This window comes from Falco punctatus, assembly GCF_963210335.1.
Source record: "Falco punctatus genome assembly, chromosome: 17".
Taxonomy (NCBI): domain Eukaryota; kingdom Metazoa; phylum Chordata; class Aves; order Falconiformes; family Falconidae; genus Falco; species Falco punctatus.
The window spans coordinates 8,367,815-8,390,739 of NC_137597.1; the positions used below are offsets into that span (position 1 = coordinate 8,367,815).

At 39.2% G+C, this 22,925-nt stretch overlaps 1 protein-coding gene across 33 annotated transcripts in view; it reads left to right on the top strand.

The window, feature by feature from the left end:
• The window catches only part of LOC308054670 (uncharacterized protein), a 168,955-nt gene that overhangs the window by 107,521 nt on the left and 38,509 nt on the right, over window positions 1-22,925 (top strand). Inside the window, exon 4 of one of the 33 annotated variants that reach the window (XR_013924198.1) lies at window positions 19,149-19,203. The exons of the other annotated variants lie outside the window; for them this stretch is intronic. The gene's annotated coding sequence lies outside the window, so the exon portion shown is untranslated. The remainder of the gene's footprint in view (window positions 1-19,148; window positions 19,204-22,925) is intronic. 33 annotated transcript variants of the gene reach the window in all.

The window sequence follows — 22,925 nt, forward strand, 5'->3', positions numbered from 1 at the left end:
TATTTTCAGTGGCTAGCAGGAAGAGGGAGAATCTCTGGGGGAAACCCCCCCACCCCCCCTTTTATTTTTTTTTCCAAATCAGGGTAGTGGATCAAGTCTTGAAAACAGGAACAGCTATGCTTTTCAGGGACACTTGCACACACCCTCCTCCACTCCCAGTGGTACCAGAGGTACCATTGTCAGTAGATTTGCAATATTGTAAAGCGAAAATACATCTGTGAAAGGCAACTATACAAATGAAAATCAGGTTTAAGACACACAGCTGTAGCATTAGTTTTAAATGCTGTCTGTATGCACAGGAGGAATCCAAACCAATTTGGGTTTGAAAAAGCAGGGTTTACTCCAGGACACAATGTGCAGCATTTGCAGATCATTGGACAGCTCAGTCTAGTACAGATCATGGCTTTTTATGGGGACATTCCAGCTCCAAAGAAAGCAAATTCTTTTGAAACACATTGTCTTAGTTAAACTTTTAATATGTTTTGATATTGCTAGCAGCAGCTTTATATAATGTGGTCATGTAGTGCTCAGCAAACAAAAACTTACTCTACATGCTATTGAAGAACTAGAGACTATGGATGAAGTGGATGTAATTGCCACTACAAGATCTGCACAGTATTTTATGCTGGGAATCAATGGTTTAATTACCTTGCTGCCTCAGCTTTGGTGAAGTACAGAGTGTTTCAATAAGACTGTTGTTCTGGAAGCAGTGGTGGAAGGCACGTGTTTTGGGTAGCTCATCTTGAGCCCGGGTTATGAAACTCATGTGGGCCCTCTTTGGATGGCAGGAAAAACCCCACTTAGACGAGGTGATCCTCAAACAAGAGAGAGTTACTGGTTCTAACTTGGATATCAATCTTATTCCTCCTTTCCATAATGCAATGCACATGTCATATCATCTTTCCAAACATGAAGAAGATAAGACTAGAGCAGTCATTGCCGTAAAAAGGAGTTTCGATCATCCATCCTATGATTGCTAATTAGAAAACTGTGCGGATAATCAGTATTGCTGAAGGCTCCTGCCTCATTTTGTCTTCGTTTTTGTAATCTGAAAGACCACACAGTGTAGCTGGTGACTGGGCATGTAGCTGCTTTGAGGGTAGCATCATGCCTGGCTTCTGCATGAATATCCAACATTTGCAGTGCTGGCACTGCTTGAGTTCCTGCCATTCTGCTCTGTGTCTTGGCACCATTCTCCTTGCTCTGCTGTGATTCTTTTGAAATGCTGAAGCGCATTATGTTTTAAAGCTATTCTTGATTATCCAAGAAAGGAGACTTGGTATTTTGAGTTTTCCTCTTTTTACTATTCTCCTCAGGACATGCAAATACAATTTTATGTTGCATTTGTCATTCCATAAGCCTTTCCAAAATTTGTATCATTCCAAATGCAAGCTGTCAGACAGATAAAGTCATTCTGCTTGGAAATTAACCTAGGAATTGTAAGTGTTACTATATTAAGAGCAGAACTCAAACTTACAGATCTCACGCGATACATATGCTTGATGTTTTCCTATGAAGAACAGCGACTAAAGAGTTCTGGAGGTCCAGAGTGGCTTACAGGATATTCAAAGAGTGTCTCCCTTATTCTTCAGCTCTAATCTGGATTTTATATATGCAGCTCTTGAGTGAGCCCTAAGTCATTGTACAACCTTGTGGTCAGTGTGAAAAGTTGTGTGTGTGCTTTTTTTTTTTTTTTCTCCCAACATGTATTTTCTGTTTACATATGGTCTATCAGTTCCTTAGCCACTTGAACTTTTGATAAGTACACAGGGCTGTTCACACACTGTCCCTTTGGAATGAAGCCATGATTTTGTGACACCTCTGTGAAAAAGGAAAGGGCATTAGTTACCTGCAGTTTGCATGGGACGCTGGAGAACAGGGAGAGATTGAGAGGTTGAATTGGAGTTTATCATCCATAGTCTTGGTTGTTAGTAAATTGTCAGACAACTCACGATCCATATTTGTAAGTCTTAACTTCTAGATTCTTAAAGGCATTGTCCAGGTAAAACAGAAAGAAAGAGTGATGCTGGACCATGTTCTCAAGGTGGTGAAAAACACCATTACTTTTCTGAAGCTTAACTTAGGCGTGGGGAAGGCAGGGCATGTAAAGACTCTACCCGATGGTGGAGCGGAAGTGAACTGTTCATCTCTATTTTTACATGTCTCGCTTTCTTTTAGAATAACATATATTTAACATTGTAATGCCTTTAGATGTCCAGAATTTAAATTATTAGCATTTACATAGTGCACTGATAAGAAACTGCAAACCAAGTTGTAGCATGACCAGCAAAGAAAGTATGTAAGAGGTGACTGACAGTAACTTTTCGCACTCTATGAAGTTTCTTCCGTGACTTCTGTGTCAAAAGTGAGTTCTTCAAAACCTCCGGTGCCCTTAATTTTTTAACCTGCTTGCTGGGAACAAGAAAATGTCTCTTTCCCAGCATTCTCCTTTTCACATTGCCCTTATTGCAAGGAAGAGCTGAGTGAAAAGGAGAGAAACCCAAACCAGAACAAAACCCCCCCACCCTACACAACCTTCATTCCAGAGTCAAATTTGCAATGAGAATCTTTGGGTCTATTTTTGTCCAATTCCATTTGGACAAAATTCAAGAATTTGATTTTTCCCATTGCTTTACTTTGGACTCTAGTTGACTTGGAAAGCACAGACTGAAACCAATGCTGAACCACAAAATTCAATTAAAACACAGGGAGTAAGCAGGGAGAAGAAATCAATGGGTGGATTATTCTATCAGCTGCTGTTCCCATGATCTTCTTATCTTACCCTGTGCTACTGGAAGAGCTGTTGGGAAGTGGAGTCATTGTAAAATCAGATCAAACTGCTTCATCCTCTCAGCACATAGCAGAAAATTGGATCAATACCATGAGACTATTCTTCTTTGCTTTCCTTCTAAGCAGCTGGACTGCCAAATCCATCCATTGTATGGAGGCTAATCTGTTTTTTAACCCTCTACCGTCCCACTATGAAGTTAAACAGCAGTGCCTGAAACAAGCATAAATCAGTACAGATGCCAGGCTTCTTAGCTATATAGTTTACTGCTGTTATGTGCATCTGGCAACTAAGTCAGACATTTGGGACATAAATGTTTATCAGTCATGAAATTACCCGTGTGTCTATCAAAACAGAAAATCTAAGGCAGGAGGGAAACGTCCTAAAATGACAATATTTAAGTTTTAATTTGTTCCTACTTCTATCATATAGAGTCATTTTTCCAGGTAAAGTATAATAGCAGCACTTCTGAAGTTTCACATTGAGGCTCCTAGAGACCAGTGGAAGTTAACAGAAAGAAGAGAACATGTTATTATGCTAGTAAGAGCTGTTTGTAAAACTGTATATTGGTAGAGGGACTTTTGTTTAAATAGACTGACAGTCTTAATTTTGAAAAGGCAATGGGCAAAATGTGATTTTTTTTTTCTTTCTCTTGTATTCACTAGTTATATTAAATTGGTTTACTGATGGACAACAAATGCTATGAGCCCATATGGCTAGTCCTAAATCATGGAATGGTCAGAACACTGGAGGAAAAAGGGGTTGCTGGTGACTCCCTTCAGAAAACTTGCTATCATGTATCTGCACTGCACTGCAGAGCAACAGACTTAAGGTGCCTTTGGTGATAAACAAACAAAAATATTTCACTCTAGTAAATACAATTCAGCAAATTCATGTACCTGGAATAATTGTTACATTGTAATACCTGTTTTGTAGTTATACAGTACTAGTTCTGATCCTTCATTCCCTACTTGAAACTCGGTCTCTTTGAAAGTTTGGCACTTTTAACTGGATTCATGTGGTAGATACCAATCTTTTGCTCTTGAAGTGTGAGCTGTAAGGTACTTGGGGTGTGAGATGGCCTGCAGCATTGTGTAGTGATGGACTCCATTCAGGTGTGCACAGAAAGTATGCCAATGAGAGCAATTTCAGTATCTGCTTAGAGAAATAGATGGATAGACATAATTGAGGTTGCTCTAGGTAGTTTGAACAGCTTCCTGACTATTGATCATAATAGTGCGTTGTCTCTCTTAAGCACCTACAAGCAACATTTTCCTTTTTGCACTTCTTGCGATATGTTTATTTCTGTAGCAGGGAGGGGGAGGTGGAAAACCCTCTGTGCAGTAGCCACAGAAGCTGATCTACCACTGAGCAGGCACATGGCCAACTGGATGCATGGGCATATATGCAGACAGCCGAAAGGACAGATGTATCAAATCAGATTTATGAGGTCAGTTTTCCCAGCCAATAAAGACCAGATTGCTGTCTGCCCTGTTATAACCTTCCTGTGTTTAAATGGATGTGAAACAGATAATCTAGCCTTTGGTGGGAAGAACACTGATAAAACACAAACATTATTTCTGTAGCCACATAAGATTATTTTTCCAATTCAGCAGAAAATATTGGCTTGAAGATTGTTAAAGAGGTCACAGTATTTTTATACTTGTTGTGTGTGAATAAAAATTTTCTCAGTCCAGGGGAAGGGACAGAGCATGCTTATTTAGTAGACTATAGCAGAAAGGACAGTTACATCCTACTGTGATGCAGCAGTGGCAGACATGCCCTGAACAAACATATGTAAATGATATCTATTCTTCAAACACTGTAAATCAGCCCATGCTATTGTGAGCTTTGTGAGCAATATGGACTAAATGCTGATTACGGTTTTGTGAGCAAAGTATATTTGAAGTGTAAATGAAAGAACCATTTGTAGTCTCTGCTGCTGTACTCTCAGGTGGATTTGATTCCATCTTGCTAGGTGTTTTGAATTTTGTACATATGAAAATCCAGAAAGGATTGTGAGAACATCGAACTCAAATGCCTGTGGCACAAAGAACAGTCCTGAGCCTTAGACCGGGCTGGTGTTTCCCCCTGAGGGGAGCCTGAAGGTTCCACTGCATCAGCCTGCAACTGATGGCAGAGCCCAGAGCTATGTGAGGTGTGATTCCTTGCAAGCACACTGCTGAATTATTAAGGGAAAATTGGATGACATGGGTTTAGCCACAGCACATGATGCTAGGCCAGGAAATGCCAGTTTCACGGCAAAATGGCATGCACACACAGATCCACACAGACTGCCTCCTGAAGGGCCAGTTGTAGCTGTTTAAGAGATTGTTCTATAGAATGGAACAATATTTTGAGAACTTTTCATCCTACCATCTATAATGATCACTGAGCGTGTTATTTTCCCATACCTATAAAATTAAATGCAAATGTCTCATCAAACTCCAGTATAGCAATCTGAAACATAAAGTTGCATTTTTTCCTGTATTTTTGCTAAAACAAAGCAGTTTTCCATTCTATAATATTCTTTCTCTCAGCAAACAAGCCTAAATTCTTTAAATATTGTTGTTTGAATCTTTATTTACTTATCCTATGGGAAAAAATGCAAATTAAAATATGAACATTATATGCAAGACACTTCACGAAGATAGTGAATTGTATAGTAAAAATAGCTTTCTGATGGGAATACATTGAATAACATTGAACATAAAGGCTCATTGGCAGTGTCAATTGCCAGCTGCAAAAACATACAGTATTAGGATGGGAAACATACTAGGAAGAAGCAAGCACTTGGGAAGAGTACATTAGTAAAAATGCTATTTTTATTTAAAATTCTATAAAGTCAAAGTTCATCTTTCAGTGTTTTCTAATGGTGAAGATTTCAGTGACATTGAAACTTTTGGACCAGACATGTTCCTGGAATCATACTGTCCTCACTAGAGCTGAATGAGAAGAAACTAATGAATTATATTAAAGCTTATTCTTGTTGTGGACTTCATAAACTACTTACTCTGGACAGATTTTTGTTTTGCATTGTAAAACTGCAGAAGGAGGTGATGATCAGTGCCTCTGATGATGATGAAAGTGGCAGGTTATGTTGGTTGTTAAAGCCTGTAGGCCACACTGGAAACTATTATAGAAAAGAAACAGCAAAGACAAATTATTCAGATTTTAAGTTTTACAAAGCTGACGCTGAAGTGAAATGTTCGCTAGGACATCATCACAGTCAAAATGCATTGCTTTGCAAAACTGGACCTTGCCCATTTCTGTTGTAGCTCATGCAATGTGTGGAATGGATGTGGCTGACATGACTTTTTCATAGACAACTTGTCTTATGCCACCTGCTGTCTTGCTGGACCTTGTGTCAGATCTATGACGGATTCCTTACTAAAACTAGCGTTTTCCTTCACCTGCTGCAAAGAGGGCTTCCAACACTTTTCATTGGGAGAGTTGTCAGGTGTGACTTTCTCCAGGTTCTCTGAGAGGAGAGGCACCTGTAATACCTTCCTGAGAGCTCTCAAGCATTCAGAGTTCTTTTGTACTGAGATAGAGATGTGCTAAATTAAAGCATTTGTCTAACTTTCTTCAGATTAAAATTGTTTATATTAGAAATCAGAGCTCTGCATGTATTCCGGAGGCTGCACTCTACAGCAGGCACTTTCAGAAGACCATATTCTTTCAAGCTGCCACCTCTGAGTAAATTAGTAGAATAGGAAGCTTTTTAAAGTGAGATGTAGTTCTCCATCATTTTCCCTCACAATAGGTGACACCTTTTAAGTGGTTGCATCTCGGTACCTAACTGTCATCGTTTCAGAAAAGCTTCTGTGAACCTACATATCAAAAGGGAGGCACTATTTACTCCTGCACATTTCCTCACTCCCGAGGTTTTTGAGGATACCTCTCAATCTAGCATTGAGTGTATTTCAGCAAGGATGTTTGCAAACTAAATTAGTACCTTCACATTAGCTCCCAGCTAACAAAAAAGTTAGCAAGCTGTCGCTTCTTACTTAAATTTTATCTTGACCCTGGGGCATAAGCCTCGACTTCTGTTGCCTTGGTCTGAGTGTGCCTGTCCTAGGCAAATGTAGGTGTTCACTTAAAGATGCTACATGAATAAGATTGCATTTAGTACTGTTTTGTGTGTTTGATGTCTTTTTCTTGGCCGCTACTGACTGCTCCAATTTAGGGGTCTTGTCAGTCTTTATCACCTATGTTGAGAGCACTGGATCTTGTCACTACTTTGATGGAGGATCTCCATGAAGCAGCATTGCTTATTCATTGGAGTTTAACTTCATTTATAGGTCTGCCCTTTTTTACTTTTCAGTCATTTCATACAGTACGATGACTTATGTTTTCAGATGTAAGTGATCGTGTACCAGATTTTCAGGCTGTCCTTTAGAATGATTTCACAACATGCTGACATAAATTGATACATATAAAAAATCCCATATTAAATCGCTGTAATTAAGATAGCCACAAGTTATCCTCATTCTACTCTGTTAAAGACATACAATGCTGTGCTGCAGTTTTGGGTTTGTGGATGCAAGTAACAAAGCAAAAGTATCCAGATGTTTTATTTGCTCACATTAAAATCTCACAGTTACAAAATGGTAAGAAGGCTCTGAATGTAGCATGGATTGGTGACACATCCAGAACTGAGTGCCTGTTCAAAGGCCTCCTGTCGCAAAGTGGGTTTTGGAAGATGAAGATACTTGATATGTAGTCAGAAACACACAAAATACTGCGGTTTTCAGACTTCAGGGTTTTACTTCAGTGAAATAGATAGCGTGACTGTCTTGGGACATGGCAGGCAGGTGAACTTCCCGTTTCCTAGAAGGCAAACTTTATTAAGCCACAATAATACTTAGAATTGTTTCATACGCCCAGTGACAACAGTGGTTTGAACTGGCATAATGAGAAAGGAAATATTGGTAACAGTCCTTCTATTTGCACCCAGTGGTTTTAAGAAGATTTTGTTCCCTGAATACCTCCAAGTTAGAATAGCTTTGCATTTAATTATATGTGGACTAATACTGTGTCCCAGTAAAGGCTGGATGAAAATTTGGCAATATTTTGCTTCCTAGTGATTTAGCAGGTGTGATACTGTACACATCTCCAGCACCCCTAATCTACTCCAGCACAATCATGTTTCTCCACCTGAACATTTATCACAGGGGAAATAGCAAGTGTTTAGAATGTGATGCATCGGTTTCTTCAAGAGAAGTCAAAAATAGTTGTCTTGGCAAACTTTAGCTATAGGCTGGGTTGCTGGCATCTTGGAAGAGAATGGGGAATAAATGTCATGCGGTTGGGAAAAGAATCAGCGACAGATTCTGTGTGAGAAGGTGCTTGCACCACAACGGAAAAATAGCATCTGTCCTTCATCTTGTGTGCCTATGGTTATACCGTTATTCCATTAATTCTTGTGATGTAAATGTTAATTGCATGGTGAAGATTACTTCAGAAGCCTGACCTTCTCCATTTTTTTATTTCCCTTCCTTTAATTGAATGGGGGATGTAGTTACGGCATTGCCAACAAACCCTGTGAGGACCAGATAATGATAAAGTGATAACGCACAAATATCAGAGTTCACAAAATTAATCCCAGGACAGTCACCCGGATGCGTTCATAGCAGATAATCTAAACACAAACATAACGTTCTAATCTCTGTCATGGTGACTCAGTAACAGATGCTGAATGCATCCAATTTAACCTTAAGGCAAAGCATCAGCATCTGTTACATAGATGTTTAAGACAATGTTTTGAAGGTATTGCTTTTATTTTTATTAAAATTACAGTCAGATTTCAGGCTAGTCAACTGTCCCTAGAAATTCTTAAAAGTAAGAACAGTAAGCAGTATAAAGCATGGGGTGATTTCAGATGCAGTCAGAGCAATTAAGGAAACCTGATGTACAGCATTCTCTGGTTTTCTTTGGATGCTGTTTCTGGTAAAGGAGAAGTCTGTTTTCTAGAGTACACCTGTGGGTCCTCAAAAATGATCAGACTGAAATGTAAATATCTGGTTATGTATCATGGGTTCCTAGAGTCTATTTCTTTTTCATCTTTTTATTGTGGGTGAAGCGGTTTTGTGGTCTGCAGCCCTCCAGGCACAGCAACTGTGGGTTTTTATTCCTTTTTCTGGATACTCTGAAGTTATGCTTCTTATTTGCATACTCTGCAGTGTCTTCTGCTTAGAAAAACAAAGGATGATTGCCTCTGTTTAAAGTCTGCACTCGTCCTTACAGGCAAGAAAAAAACAAAGGACAGAGTTTCATTTCTTATGAGTTTATAGCCTGAGAAACAGTGACTTTCCTTGTTCAAAATTAAACTGCAGTGTAGCAGATCACCAGGTTCAACTTTTGATAGACTGGTATAATTCAGCCATCTAGCATTAACAAATAATTCCCTATAGTCATTCCCTTGAAAAGAAAAATAAGATTCACTGCCACTTGGAGATGAGAACAATTCTGTGTAGCTCCTGAAATGTTGCCAGCTGATCTGTCAAGTGTAGCATTTATCCTGATAGTGTCGTGTTTCACCTTTTTTGCTCATTTGATTGTTTTCAAATTTTAGGCTTTAAATATGCCAGGATGGTTAATCTGTAGGCTCAGGGAATTAATGTCAGGTAAGTTCTCCAAAGAGGGGTAAAGAAACCCAAACTTCAGTCTTGGGGAGGGGGCATGACTTCCTGACCCAAAAAAGAAACTGAATGTTAATTCAAATACTGAACAAAACCACGGCAGAAAGTTCTCAAGACCAAGAGTCCCAGAGGACATGGACACATAACTAAACAACAAATGCTAAGGAATCTTGAACATAAAGAAGGTCTATAAAAAATTAATGTTGCCAAAAATATCACCTCCCATCCAGCCCAGATAACAGGTGACATCTTTATGTGGTCTTTCATATTCAGAAGACTTTACATAAAGAGCCAGATTCAAAGTTCAGAAAAATCAGAGGGCCAAGTTTGGTCACCTAATTTTAAAACAGTGATGTGGAAAAACTTCAGTATATCTACTGCACTGCCATGAGCTGTCACCTTAGTCTTTTATTTTAAATTTAATTAAGTCCCTAGAGATGCAGCAGTCTTGGAAAGGGTTAGCTGTTTAGTACATAGAGCCATGAGGCTCTGAAATGAAGTGGTTGCCTTCCCTGAGCTTCTCAGTAGGTAGGTCAGACTAGAAATGTGGCAGTCACCTCTCACAATCCCAAAGGGCTTGCATCCAACAGATGTTCTCAGAATGTGGTTAAGGCTGGCCTGTGGTTTAGAGGACCTTGGAAGCGCAGGGGTGGGCTCAGCTTTGCTCTGCTCTGTGCTAGTGCCCACTCCTAACGTAACAGGTTGGCAGAACACTCTCGGAAGATGGGAGATGTGGGTTATTATTTTTTTACAGAATGAAGAAATTCACCTTGTGCCTCCTGCTTCCTGGATAGGTGCGATAAAAACGGAGGCAGGGAATGAGTGCAGTGTGCTGCAGTGGAAGCAGTTGCATTCACTGCCACATTTCCAGTGAATGCGGGCTATAGAGATTTTTGAAAATGAAGTTGCGGGTGCCTACTATTGAGAGAGTGGTTCCAGGATATGAATGACATACTTGGGTAAAATACCCAATTCCCAGTGAGCTGTAAGATTTTAGATATGCTGTAGCCTTATTGTCACTTTTTTTGGTAGTCTTTACTGGTTAGACTGAGCCAGTTAAACTTCCCTTGATGTGGCATGACCATTGCTCGGGAGTGCTTTGTTCCCCGCGTGTTGCGGTACATTTACTCTTGGCATGTGGTTCTGAATTCCACAGTTGAGATCAACTGCGCAAAACCTAGGTGTTTCAATCATTGATTTAAAATTGATTGGAAAGAGTTAATGTGAAGACACATAAAATTCAGTGGAACTATGATTATTTACATTAGCTGAGAGGGGAACTTCCCTGGAAATTATTTACAGCACTGGTAAATTTTGATATCACTATTTTTTATGAATTTAGTTTATGATTTAACTTCTTCACAAAAATCTGTGTAAAACTATCTCATAGAATTGAAGTTTATAATCTTTATATGTTTTCCCCTCACAATTTATAAGAGCAGAGAAAGCAGTGGAGCTCCATAATGCCTTCTTCATTTTCCTCTCCTGTTGTTCTCCTCTCTTGCCCTTGCCCTTGCCCTTGCCCTTGCCCTTTCTTTCTGCCACAGTCTATGAACTACAGCTGTAGGCTGTGGAGTAATACAAGTGTCTTTCTCTGAGGAGACACCATTAGTTTCCACTTACTGACAAAGCATAATTCAGAGACTTTGCAATCTGCAGATTCATGAATCAGCTGTAAACCTAGTTATCTTCAGTAAAAATTATTCCTCAGTCTCTCTGACTATAAGCAGGAAATATACTATTTGTTCTAGTTAGTGACAAAAGCAATCTACTGCTAATGCATGTTTTGTCTTCCTGTTTTAACGGACTACCAAGTAAAATTTCATTTGTCTTAGTATGATGTTGAACTGAACTTATTCTGGTGACAGGTAAACTGTAACTGCATAGATATAGATATTTGAAATTGCTGTATAAACCATAACTACATACAGTTATATGACTCTCTTGCTAAAGAGTTTAATTATACAAGTTCTGTAAGTAATGCAACTATGTAAATTAAAACCACAACAGATTTTGTTTGAGTGAACACTCTCTAGTTATACTTCTCTTCAGTGTAGTTGAATGCCATGTTTGCAGTATGCTGGGGCTGGCCATCAAGAGAAACCTTTAGCATTGATGACAGAGCTGCAGAGCAGGGAATGAGCTACCTTAGGGGTTACCTTGCTTGTTTGGAGTAAAAGTTATATAGTTACTGCTGAACAGTTGGTGTGGAAAATCCTGTTTATGCTAAAGCCTGGTACTGGGAAATGCACTTAAATAGAACCAAATGAAAATATTATATAATCTTCTAGTCTGAAATTATATCAAAATACATGAATGATACATGAAAATGCTGACATGTATTTCAGCAACCACATTTCAGTATTGAAACTGCTAGGCTGTCATGGTCTGTAAGAGTAGCCTGCTTACACATTGAAATGAATGTCTAGTAGGCAGGCCAGAAGAAGTGGTTAAGTACTCATTTTCCAGGAAGGCCTGCAGGGGTCTTCAACCCAGTCTCATCGGCATTCATAGGGGATTGGGAATGGGAAGATAATAAGGAGACTCCGTTTTCAGTCTTGCCTTCAATCTCTCTGAGGAATTATAGGTGGATATTGTTACATTATGTGTCAAATGAAATCAAAGGAAAAGGTCAGTGCAGGTCATGTGAAGTGATGCACCAGGATAAAAAAACAAAACAAAAAAACCCCTCACATGCCTAATTTTACATTTATAGTCATTTGCTCTGAGCTGACTTTTAAAGATCAGGAAAAGTACTTCTAATAGTCTGGGACTTTTATAGATCAGGAAAAATACTTATAATAGTCATCGGTGGGTTTTGCTTTTTAATTAGTGTGTAACAGTGAAAAAAAAGCAATGTGACTTGCAGAATAAACTCTGTCACTGCTAAAAATTCTCTGTGTACACATGTGCAGTTCTCATTCCACTTGTTCAGAAGGAAGATAGCAGAAATGGAAAAGGTTTAAAGAAGGGTGAGAAGGACAATGAAGAGTATGCAATTTTTTTTTCCATGCAGAAGCAGCCTAATAAATTGAACACTTCAGTCTGGAAAGGAGTAAAATAATGGGGGAGAAGGAAGAGATCTGATAGAATTCTGTTAAGTCATGAGAGACATTGCAAAGGTAATGCTAGTGTACTTTCTACAACATGCAAAGTAGGGGCCAACAAAAGCCACTCAGAGTAAAAAAGATGACTGTTCTTCCCATTGACGTAGAATGTGAAAATGGGGAATTTGTATGGGTTCAAAGGAAAATGAACACATTCCTGGAAAGGAAATCCCAGGAGGACCAATGCTGTCTTCTGATTTAAGAAACCCCTAAAACGCAAGTTTCTGGAGGATGAGAGAATATTCTGGAGCCCTGTAATACATGTATGTCCTAATCTTACACACTTCCGTGGTTACCCTTTTGACATTACTGCAGGAAGCAAGATATTTAATTGAACAGATGTTTGATCTGGTTCACTACTTATGGCACTTTGTGTTGGAGAGAAGTTAAATATTTGCTACATTTACTTGCCACAGTGTGGAACAGAATTTATTGAAAAAGGAAGTCCGGTTATGAATTTTGCAGCTTTTACATTGAACAAGATAGTTGACAGTGGACATTTTCTTTCAAGGTTTTTGCTTTTCACCTCCACAGAGGTTTGAGTGGAGGAGGGAAACCCTGCTTTTGTGTTGCTTATTTTACATGCAGTTTTTATACTATTCAGTACCGGAGAAACAGTGCACTGGTACTTAAAGCTGTGAGCGGAGAGTAGTTGGCTACCTGAGATGCCTATGACTGTCAGTATAAGCACAAAAGAGAGTAAAAGGGTACAGAAAAATAGGGCATACTTACTGTAGTACAAGGATTTCTAAGAGATAGAGTAATTTTTACATGCTGTTACATTTCTGGTGATTACATACATTATCTCTGGGTGATGCTGTTAGTCATATGATTTAGTTTTAGACAGTCCTGCACAGAGCACGGAGTTGGACTCGATGATCCTTATGGGTCCCTTCCAATTTGAGATATACTGTGATTATTTAAGGAAAAAATACTGACTTGTATGCAGTCCCAGCCCAGAGCAGGCTTGTATTATGGCCAGTGCTGTACTCCCACCAGACTCCTGGGATGAGAGCCTACCGAGCGGAGCACGCAGGCTGTGGCTTGCATCGTGTTTTCATACATGGATGCAGTAAAGACTATTATAACTTCAGACCTCCATGTGGAGAATGTAGCTGCCTCCAGGAGCCAGAGGGGTAGTGACTTGTTAAGGCCTCTTCCAACACAAGCACTAGGAGGGTCTAGCAGCACTAGCAGGGAGCAGTTTTAAAGCAAAGGCAGGAGATGCTCACAGTGAAGAGGCTGGAACTGTGCTGCCGAAAGAACATCAGCACACCTGTGTCTCTGGGACAGCGGTTTCCAAACCTTCTGTGAATTTTGTGCTGGGGCACTCCCAGCATTTTATCCATTCAATACACACGTGGAGCTCAGTACCAGCAGCCGAGTCCCCTCTTGCTGATGCAGGCATCAGTGGCTCACTAGGTGGTGCAAAATCTCTCTAAAGCTCACATCCTCCCGGGAATTAGAAGTGGTTGCAAAAATTGGATAGACAAACTGTTTTATACGTTTCACTTAAAAGCTAATCATAACCTGACAACTAGTAAATTGAACTAAAAAAACACAGTGTACTGAAGTTGGTTATTTTTAGTATCAGATTTTTAGTTTATTGGAAAATTCTCCACAATTGTCAATTTCACCTTCATCTGTGGTGACTTACAATAAAAATGAGTCTATACTAACAAGTTTTTTTCAAAAAATTGGTACAGTTCATATTAGCCTTCAAAAAGCCTCATATGACAATTATAAGTCCAAAATTTTTTCAAGAAAATACGCCCTTAATGAAATGCCATGCGCATTCCTATTAACAGTGAGGATGACGGGATCTGGACACTTATTAAGTGCTGATGTTAATTCAGTTTAAGCATGTTTACACATATACGCTTCATAGATGCGTGAATCACCAGGAAAGTGCTTGGCGCAGGTTCCTCACCATCACAGCTCTCTCCAAACACCAAAGGCCTGAACGCACAGGCTGGAGCTCTGCTGCTGGGCAGCGTCAGGCTCTGGGCAGGTCTGGGCTTTTTCACTCTGCTGTGGGAAACCTTTATTGAGTGACAGACATTTTTGTAACTCACTTTTTTCTTTCTGGTTTCCATGCCTCATTGGACTGATGAGTGGCTTGGTGGAAGAGAGTGTCCCTGGAGAAGATTTCTAATTTTGCTCTCTGGGTGAGCAGAAAATTTTTCAGAGCAGGCTGCAGGCTGATACTGGTGGAGGAGGGCTGGGAAAGGTCAGGGACCCCTGAATCTTGGCTCTTTTTTCAGCAGCTTTGCTGGTAAAGTCCCGTAGACATCCTCCTAGGCTCTCCGCTTAAGACAAGAGACAGATCATTTCCCCCACTAGATTTATAAGACTGTTTAAGGTTATGGAATCCTTAGGGCCCATCAGGCAGCCAGGATCTATGGAAATAGCTGGGAAAACTGCAATCAGTATGCGAATGAATGGTGGTGGTTTTGTAAAAGTAATGTCCGCTTCAACTTCTCTCACAAAGCTTCTTAGAAGACACGTACGCTTGCACAATCTGTGCTTGGAAGGCAAAATCCTGGAAATCTTGTTTCTTTAACTCAAAACCATTAAATTTTTACTATTGGGTTTTTAAGAATAATATGATCCTTTTTGAGGCACACACAAATACAGTGATGCTCCTTCTGTATCTCATGTATAATGCCAGGAAACTATCTGTCAGATTGCTTAAGTGAATGTTATATGTAGCAGTAAATTTATTAAACTTTTCCGTCTTGTTTTAAAATAAATTTAAAAATGTGGTTTGGGAAAATCAAAGCTTTCACAGCTGTGTTGGTTTTTTTTTTTTTCTTAAATTGGTAAGATGAAGCATTTAATTTGAAAATTTACCTCTTCTGCCAATTGTAAGAGAGTTCACACAAATAGAGCATTTCATTTTAAAGTAGAAAAATCTAAATTGTGTAAGTAATGACGTAGATTTCCATAGTTTCTTTAGACAGTCTTGCAGGCTACCAAAGTACCATTTCTGGAATGCTGAACTTGGTCAGTTTTCTTTTATACCAGAAACAGATGAGAGGAAATATCAGATATCTGCTAAGAAATCTTTTTGTGGTTTTGCACCCCTCTCTGCCAGCCCACACTCAGGCAGGGTCCCGGTGGTAGTGGAGGATCCAGGAGCCCCAGGAAGGCCTTATTTGCAAGGCAAGGTTAAACCACACCGAGTTTAACTCAGTATTTCAGTGTTTTTTACGGAAAGTAGAAACGGAATAGACAAAGAGATAATAATCGTGTCTAATGCTAATCGGAGGAGGGGAAAAAAAACCCAGCTATTCCCACATTGGTGTTTGCCTTTTCTTCTCAAAGATGTTCACGCAGTTCAATATTTGTTTTTAAAATGGTAATGAGCACATTCATATCTCTTGGCTGCTGGCCTGACAATGAATTACAAATGGGTGTCCTTGCAGAAGGGTGATTCTCTTGCATGGTATTGGTAATGGCACTAAAAGATGCTTTCTTAGTCTGAAGCTGAATCTTAGCTTAAAGCAGGAAAAGGAAAAACAACTGACTATGGTGTGAGTGAGCAGAAGTCTGGCTAATCAGGAAATAATATTATTTTTGTCTAAGACTTTTTCATATTAGAGAGGAAATTTGGTAGTGCCTTTCTTTGTAATTACAAGGAAAAGATGACAGGAAGCACTATTCCATGCAAGTCTCTACTGAACTGAAATATGTTTAAAAAGTTCACATAGATGTCAAGTACAGTAATACCAAAAAAATGCCTGTAATTGAGAATCAGTGAATGAATTGTAGTAAGACAAATAGTGTATCTGAATGACAAATAATCCTAATTTTTCTTATTGAAGGAAATATTTTTGGCACATGCAAGGTATGTAACATAGATAAATATTTTTGAAAAAAATCATATATAACTGCTGTATTGTACTAAATTATTTTTCTTAACCCATCGTGTTGAATTGCATTAATCTTGGGTCTCTTAATATCTGAGCTCAGGTTTTGTTGCAGAGGATTTCTTTTTCTTTCACTGCCTGCTTATACAGTTCATCCTTGTGAGTAAGGCTTTTTCCACATCTAGAGTATTTCCTGTGAATAGTTTACTTCCTTCGTAGCATGTGAGTTGTGGCACACCAATCAGACAGCTGGATTTTATCTGTTCTCAACTGCAAGGAAATTAGTTTTAAGAATTCTTTGTCTAAACCAGTTCAGCATGCAATGTAATTCTTTGATATTGGTATTGATTCTTTAATTACTAAGATCAAACTTATAAATTAACCAAAGCCAAGATTTCCTTCCCTCTTTTGCTATTTTCATTTTTTTTCTTGACTGTGTCATATGATACATCCTATTGCTGCTCAGCATTTATATGTATTTGGACTTCATCTGACCAGAAGTTGTTTGATTTGACAGATTCTGAATTTGCAACATCAAAATATGTTGCTATGGAAAAAGTTATGAGTTCTAATTAAAAATGCAGAGGTCACAAGTTTCCCAGAAGTAGCAGAGCATAGATCCTAGGAGAAAAGAATCACAACATAAAAAATCCAGAGATATGTCAATCTGCAACTTTCCAGATCTGAAAAGAGAATGGCAAGCATTCAGAAAAAAACACGAGGCTGAAATTTTGATCAAGCTCCCTTGCATTCATTCAGATGCTGTATGTCTCCTTTCCCACTGGCACAAGTTGCTTCTGGAAGTCATGCAGACCACTGACATTTGAAATGTCATCCTAAATACAGCTTAAAAAGAGGAGAGAGAGAAATTAGATGGAAATTAGTAGAGAGAGAAATTAGACCTGCCTGGTCATCCTTTCAAATCAAATACCAATATCGAAATAATCTCCACATAATGCTGTTGAGTGTTTTGTCAGCTACATGCATCCCTCACTTCCTTTGAAAGTTCATCCATGTTCAGTTGTCTCACTGATTTCTCTTCAGTACCTCTTTAGTTGTTCAACTCTTTAACAGTTTGTAAACAGCTATGGTGTCATTCCACTCCTTTTGCTACAGTTTAGCCAAACTACAAGAATCATCGGTATAAGCACAGGCTTGAGTTCCAGGTGCCTGAGCTGTCCACACCTTTGACAAGACATGCCCACAGAATAACTTAATCAGAGCACAGGATTTAAGTGCAGCTCATCTGTAACAAGCTCCTGCTCAATACTGCACTGATAGGAACACATCTGTTCTCTGCTATATTGGAGATGTCTGCAGTAGCGTGTTATGTGACATAGTCAAGACATAACCATTTTTGCTCAAAATGTGTTTAGCTTCTAATCTTATTACAGTGTTGGAGCTCTCAGTGCTTCCACTGCAGTCCTCCTTTTTTTTCTTTTTCTTTTTTTTTTTTTTTAAGTGACAAATACTGTGTAATTGTTTTCTAAGTTTGTGCTCTCTGCCCTCCAGTAGTAGGGCAAAGCAGTTTATTTCTTTGAACTCAGTTCTGCAATTCAAAAGCAGCAATGTGTTGCTACTACAGCACAGTGCCAAGCAATCTCCAGTTTGCTCTCAGCATAGCTGCTAAGTATATTTCTGTCTTGGGGAGATGGGAAGCTTGCTGTCTGATGGGTCCTGCTCACCCAATTACTCTTCTAGATTAAAAAAAAAATAATAAATGTCATTTCACTGATGACTGAACTTGCCAAAGTACAAACTCAGCACTTTTTTCTCCAGTGGGAAGCTGCTGTTTAATAGCAGGTCTCACTGTGCACATGTGCAGCTTCTTGTAATCAGCCAAGACTCAGCCTGCGATTCACATGGCCCATAGAGAATCATTCCCATGACTGACAATCAAAAATGTTTCTTGTAGGTAAGCAGACAACTGTTTTTACGTATGTTTTGATAAACCATATATGAACGTTTACTTAAGGTTTCAGTTATCTGCTAAAGATCTTAAAAAAGGTACAGCGTGAGACTCATGAGGTAGACTTACCATTCCAATTTAATGCATGTATGCATATGATTTTTTTTCTTTTTTTTTTCTTTTTTTTAGTTTCTATGAGAATTCTATAATTGTTTTATTGCCAGTGTTATATATAGCTCACTATCATGACTGTGGCCTCAGGCCACATCCCTTGAACTGAGGAGATAGTCAAGTGGAATACCAGAACATGAAACTGACTTTGTTCTTAGCACAGCCCTTTTTTCTCAACTACAGAAACTGGCATTTGGATTATGTGTTTCAAATCCTATGTGCATCACTTTGGTCTGATAGGAAATGCCTGAATTGATAAATCAACAATAGATAGCGCACCACCCCCCCACCCCTTTTCTTAGGTTTTAAACTACCATATCTAATTAGGAGGAGGACTAGATGCCTTCATGAGGGCTTACAAATGCTGATCTATAGTTTTATGAATGTAGAAAATGTCATTCTTCTGTATTTATTAAGTCCTGTTTATATTTTTGAAGTCTATGAACAGAGCTAATTACCATGAAAAATTCTAGGCAGCTGTCTTGAAACTGTTTTACCAGCTATTTCCTTTTAACATTCTTTGGTTTTTAATTAGGCAAAAAGTTTTCACATAGTTACGGAATATATTCAGGATCAGGATTCACAATTAATGTCTTTCTGTTGAACTGAAACAACGTCAGATCTTAACTTCCTTGCTTTAATTTTATGCCACACTAGATGAGAGACATTGAATTCAGATGGCAGTTTAGAGGGCAGCCATGCTTCTGAGAAGGTACAATCTTTACCCATTTCTACATTAATCATTTGCTTTATGTTTTTTAATAATTACGAATGAAGATGATAATTTAAAAATCCTTCCTGTATAATATAATATTAGAGACTAAAAAGAATAATTTTCTAATTTTTGTGTGCGGGTAGTACAGATCTGTTTTCTATCATAAAGCAAAAAACCCCAGCATACTACAGTCATTTTATCTAAGTGTGGTACTTCCATTTTCCCATGGTAATTGTGGAGGTATTTTTATTGCTATATGTCCTTCTGAATTTGTTTTTTTAAAAAAACAAGTAAGATACTCTGAAGGAGCAGTGTCCCGAAGGGAAGCTGTGGAGATCTTTCCTTGAGTGGAGTTTGCTGAAAAAATTTTCAGCCCTGAAGATTTTGAAAAGGCAAGAAGCTGGAGTAGAGCTTGGAGTAACAGCTTGGAGTATCCGTAAACTGATTTTGTACTACAAAATCTGATTCAGAGTGTTGCTAAGTGCAAACAGAAATGTTTTTCTGCTAGTTGCCAAACAAGCAGAAGAGTTTCTGAGTTTCTTTTCATGGTTTGGAACTCTAAAAAGGATGGAGGGTGGGGGGGTAACTCTGTCTAGCCTATCAGGGTCTGGTTCCCTTACCAGGCTTGTTTTAACCCCGTTTGTGTTTCTCCAGAAAGAGCGTAAACCCAGCACCAAACAAGCAGTCTTGTCATTGGAACCCGTTTTATTCAAGTACAAGGCACTAGAATAGTGCGAGGTGCTAAGCAAGGTATTCTGTCCTCTAAAACAGACTAGGATATATTCTGGAAATTAAAATAAAATGTAGAGTCACTTAGTAATAATGCCATATGAAGGTTTTCACAGAAAAGTTGGGCCCAAGATATTTCTCATGAGCACTGATGATTTTGGTTAATGAAGACAATTATGTGAAAATGTTTTTATGTGATTATAGGATGAAAAAATCTGTGAAGTCATTAAAAGAACCATCCATTTCAGAACAAGCCATATAAGGCACACAGAATTCTGTCACACTGACAGAGACTGGGCAGTAGACCAATACATAAAGAAAAAAGGCCCCTTGGAGCAGAGGAGCTGCTGTCCTTCCCTCTGTGTTTCCCTGGCCAGGCTTTTGGCAGTGATCCCATCACTGTTTCTTTCATCAGTATTTTCACACCTTTGTTCTGTGTCTCTGTGTTTTAAGGTCTCTTATGTCTATTAGCAGGTTTTTGAAGGCCCTAAGGCTGAGGAATACCATGCTGGTATTTCACTTAGCCTCTATGACTGAGAGAATATTTAAGCCGTGTGCTCCAAAACCCTTGCCAATCCGTACTAGATGACTCCAGTTGCCTGTTATGGCCATACCTGGAAGGAACAGGCATACCTGGAGATGACTGTCTCTGTTCTTGAAAAGGCAGTGGGAAAACTTGTTTAAGGCATATTCAGGGCTGAAGGTAGCTGTGGGTGGCAGATTTGCATCTAGACTGCCCTCAGAGGCAGGAGTTCCAGGTAGGAGCCTTGAAAGGGTGTTGGTGGCAAGGGGGAGCTTTTTAGTATCAAAGCTTCTTGGATTTTATTTTTGACCTTACTAACAACTGGAATACTTGGATATAAACTGCAACCAGTAGATCTCATGCTCCCTTGGAGGGGAAGGACTCTGGAATTTGATTTAGTTGAAGTGCATTCTTAAAGCTGCTCCTTTTATCTCAGAGCCATGCTGATTTTGGCCTGGAAAACTAGCTTTGTGGGAGACAGTTGGCCTTCCTGCTGGAAAGTACATCTGGAAGGTTAAATTGCAGAAACCAGCTGTAAGAGCTCTGTCAATACTTAGAGGAGGTGGTGGGTGAATTATGACAAAGATGTGGTAAGAAGACTTCAGGGCTTGGGAGAAACTGGTTGAGCACCAGCTCTAAGTCTCTAAGGCAACATGGAGCATGGCAAGGGTAGGCTTTTGTGGCACTGTGGTCAAACAAGAGGACATCTATTTAATGGAAGAGGACTTACCTGCAATATACATGAGGCCTGTCTGGATTACGGGGGTTTACAACAGGTGTGTATCAGCAGGCAGGTTGCTGCTCTTGCTCTGCAAATTTCTCACCAGCTGCACACCTCTGGCAGTAGTCCTGCAGAGACTCTCAAGTGCATTTCCATTACCTTGCCCCATGATGGTCAATGCTGGCAGTAACAGCATGGACCATCAAATCAAACAGGAGCTTGAGTTTGTATTGATTTCTCTGGGGTGACAGATTGTGCCACAGGCTAGTTTCAGTGTAAGGGCTAGAAATAAAATCTGGTAACTTCCCTTAATCATGATGCAAGTATGGATCCTAAGAAGAATTTGGCCAGTGTCTTTGTTAAACATGTTAAGTAAGTCTTTGCCAACCTTTAAAAATCAAAGCATGCTTATGCAGAACTGTAACTAAACCCCATTTTTTGGTTATAAGGTATGAATCAATTTACTACTGTCAGACTATAGATTAGATGCAACTTGCCAAAAGTAACTGTCAAAGCAGGTCACCATTGTGCATGCGAGACAAGTTTTTCCAGAGGCTGTGCTAACACTATCACAATAGTCAGTTGTGTGAGTTAATAGACTGTAAGCTCATGGCAATTTAGGACAAATGAGGTGTCTTTTTACTATGCTTTTAAATGCTATCCTACCTGAAGTGACTGGTTGCTTGTAGCTGTTCGTTTAAAACCACACACTTTTTAGCAAATGTGCACTTGCTAGATTGGTGGCCTATGTTCAGATCAGTTGACTGGAAAAAGCAATGTAACCTCGTATTTGCTGTCTGCCAAAGCTGATCTGGTATGCCGCAGTCAAGCTGACCTCCTGAAAAACCTCTCAGATTGTTTAAATTTAATCAATAATTTGGGATTAACCAGCATGCTGATCTTTGTATTCAGAGCTATGTAAAAGTTAAATGCGTATCTTCGATTGCCTTTCAACAAAGCTTGCAATGAAAAGAGCAGTGTTTTCATTATGGTGCTCAAGCTTTATTCTGCCAGTGACAGTGCTCCTTTGTCATCATCCTCTGTAAGAAATTCTGAATAATTACATGCTTATAGGTGTAGTTAACAAAGGACATAGAACAGTTTACCAGTACACACTCCTAGTAGCACACACCAAACTCTTGAAGTCCCATTACTTTCTGTAACCCTAACACACACTGGACTAAAACCTACATGATTCAGTCCTTAATTGCAGTGCTTCATTAAAAAAAGATCAGTCTACTGTCATGCCCCAAACGTACTGAGTACCTGTGCTCCTGTTTAGCACATTGTCATAATCTACAGCAAGAGGCAAGTTGGTTTGTTTTCTTGGTTTTGTTTGGTTCATTTTTATGCAACAGCTGGAAAAATTGTGTGGAGTTACTACCCAGAAAATGATGGGGGAATTTAAATAGCTCCTATAAACATACTGGATTTGAAAGTTGAAACTGAAGGGAAGTTTACTTATTTTACTTTGTAAGGGAAGTTTCTTCATATATCTCATAAAATTTAGCAAAGGCTTAGCAATGAGGTTACATCTACTCATTACGTGTGTGCATGCATGTATTTGAAAACAGGTTGGGAATAAGTATTGAAGTTTCTTGCACCGTGACCCCGTAGGTTATTGGACAGGTTAGTTCCTGCTCTTGCAAGCTTTAGGAGCACTTTAATTTACATATAGCACAGTGCAGGGTTCTCAGTGAATTAAGATCTGGTCACTGTCTGGTTGGTTATCGTAACAAAAAGGCA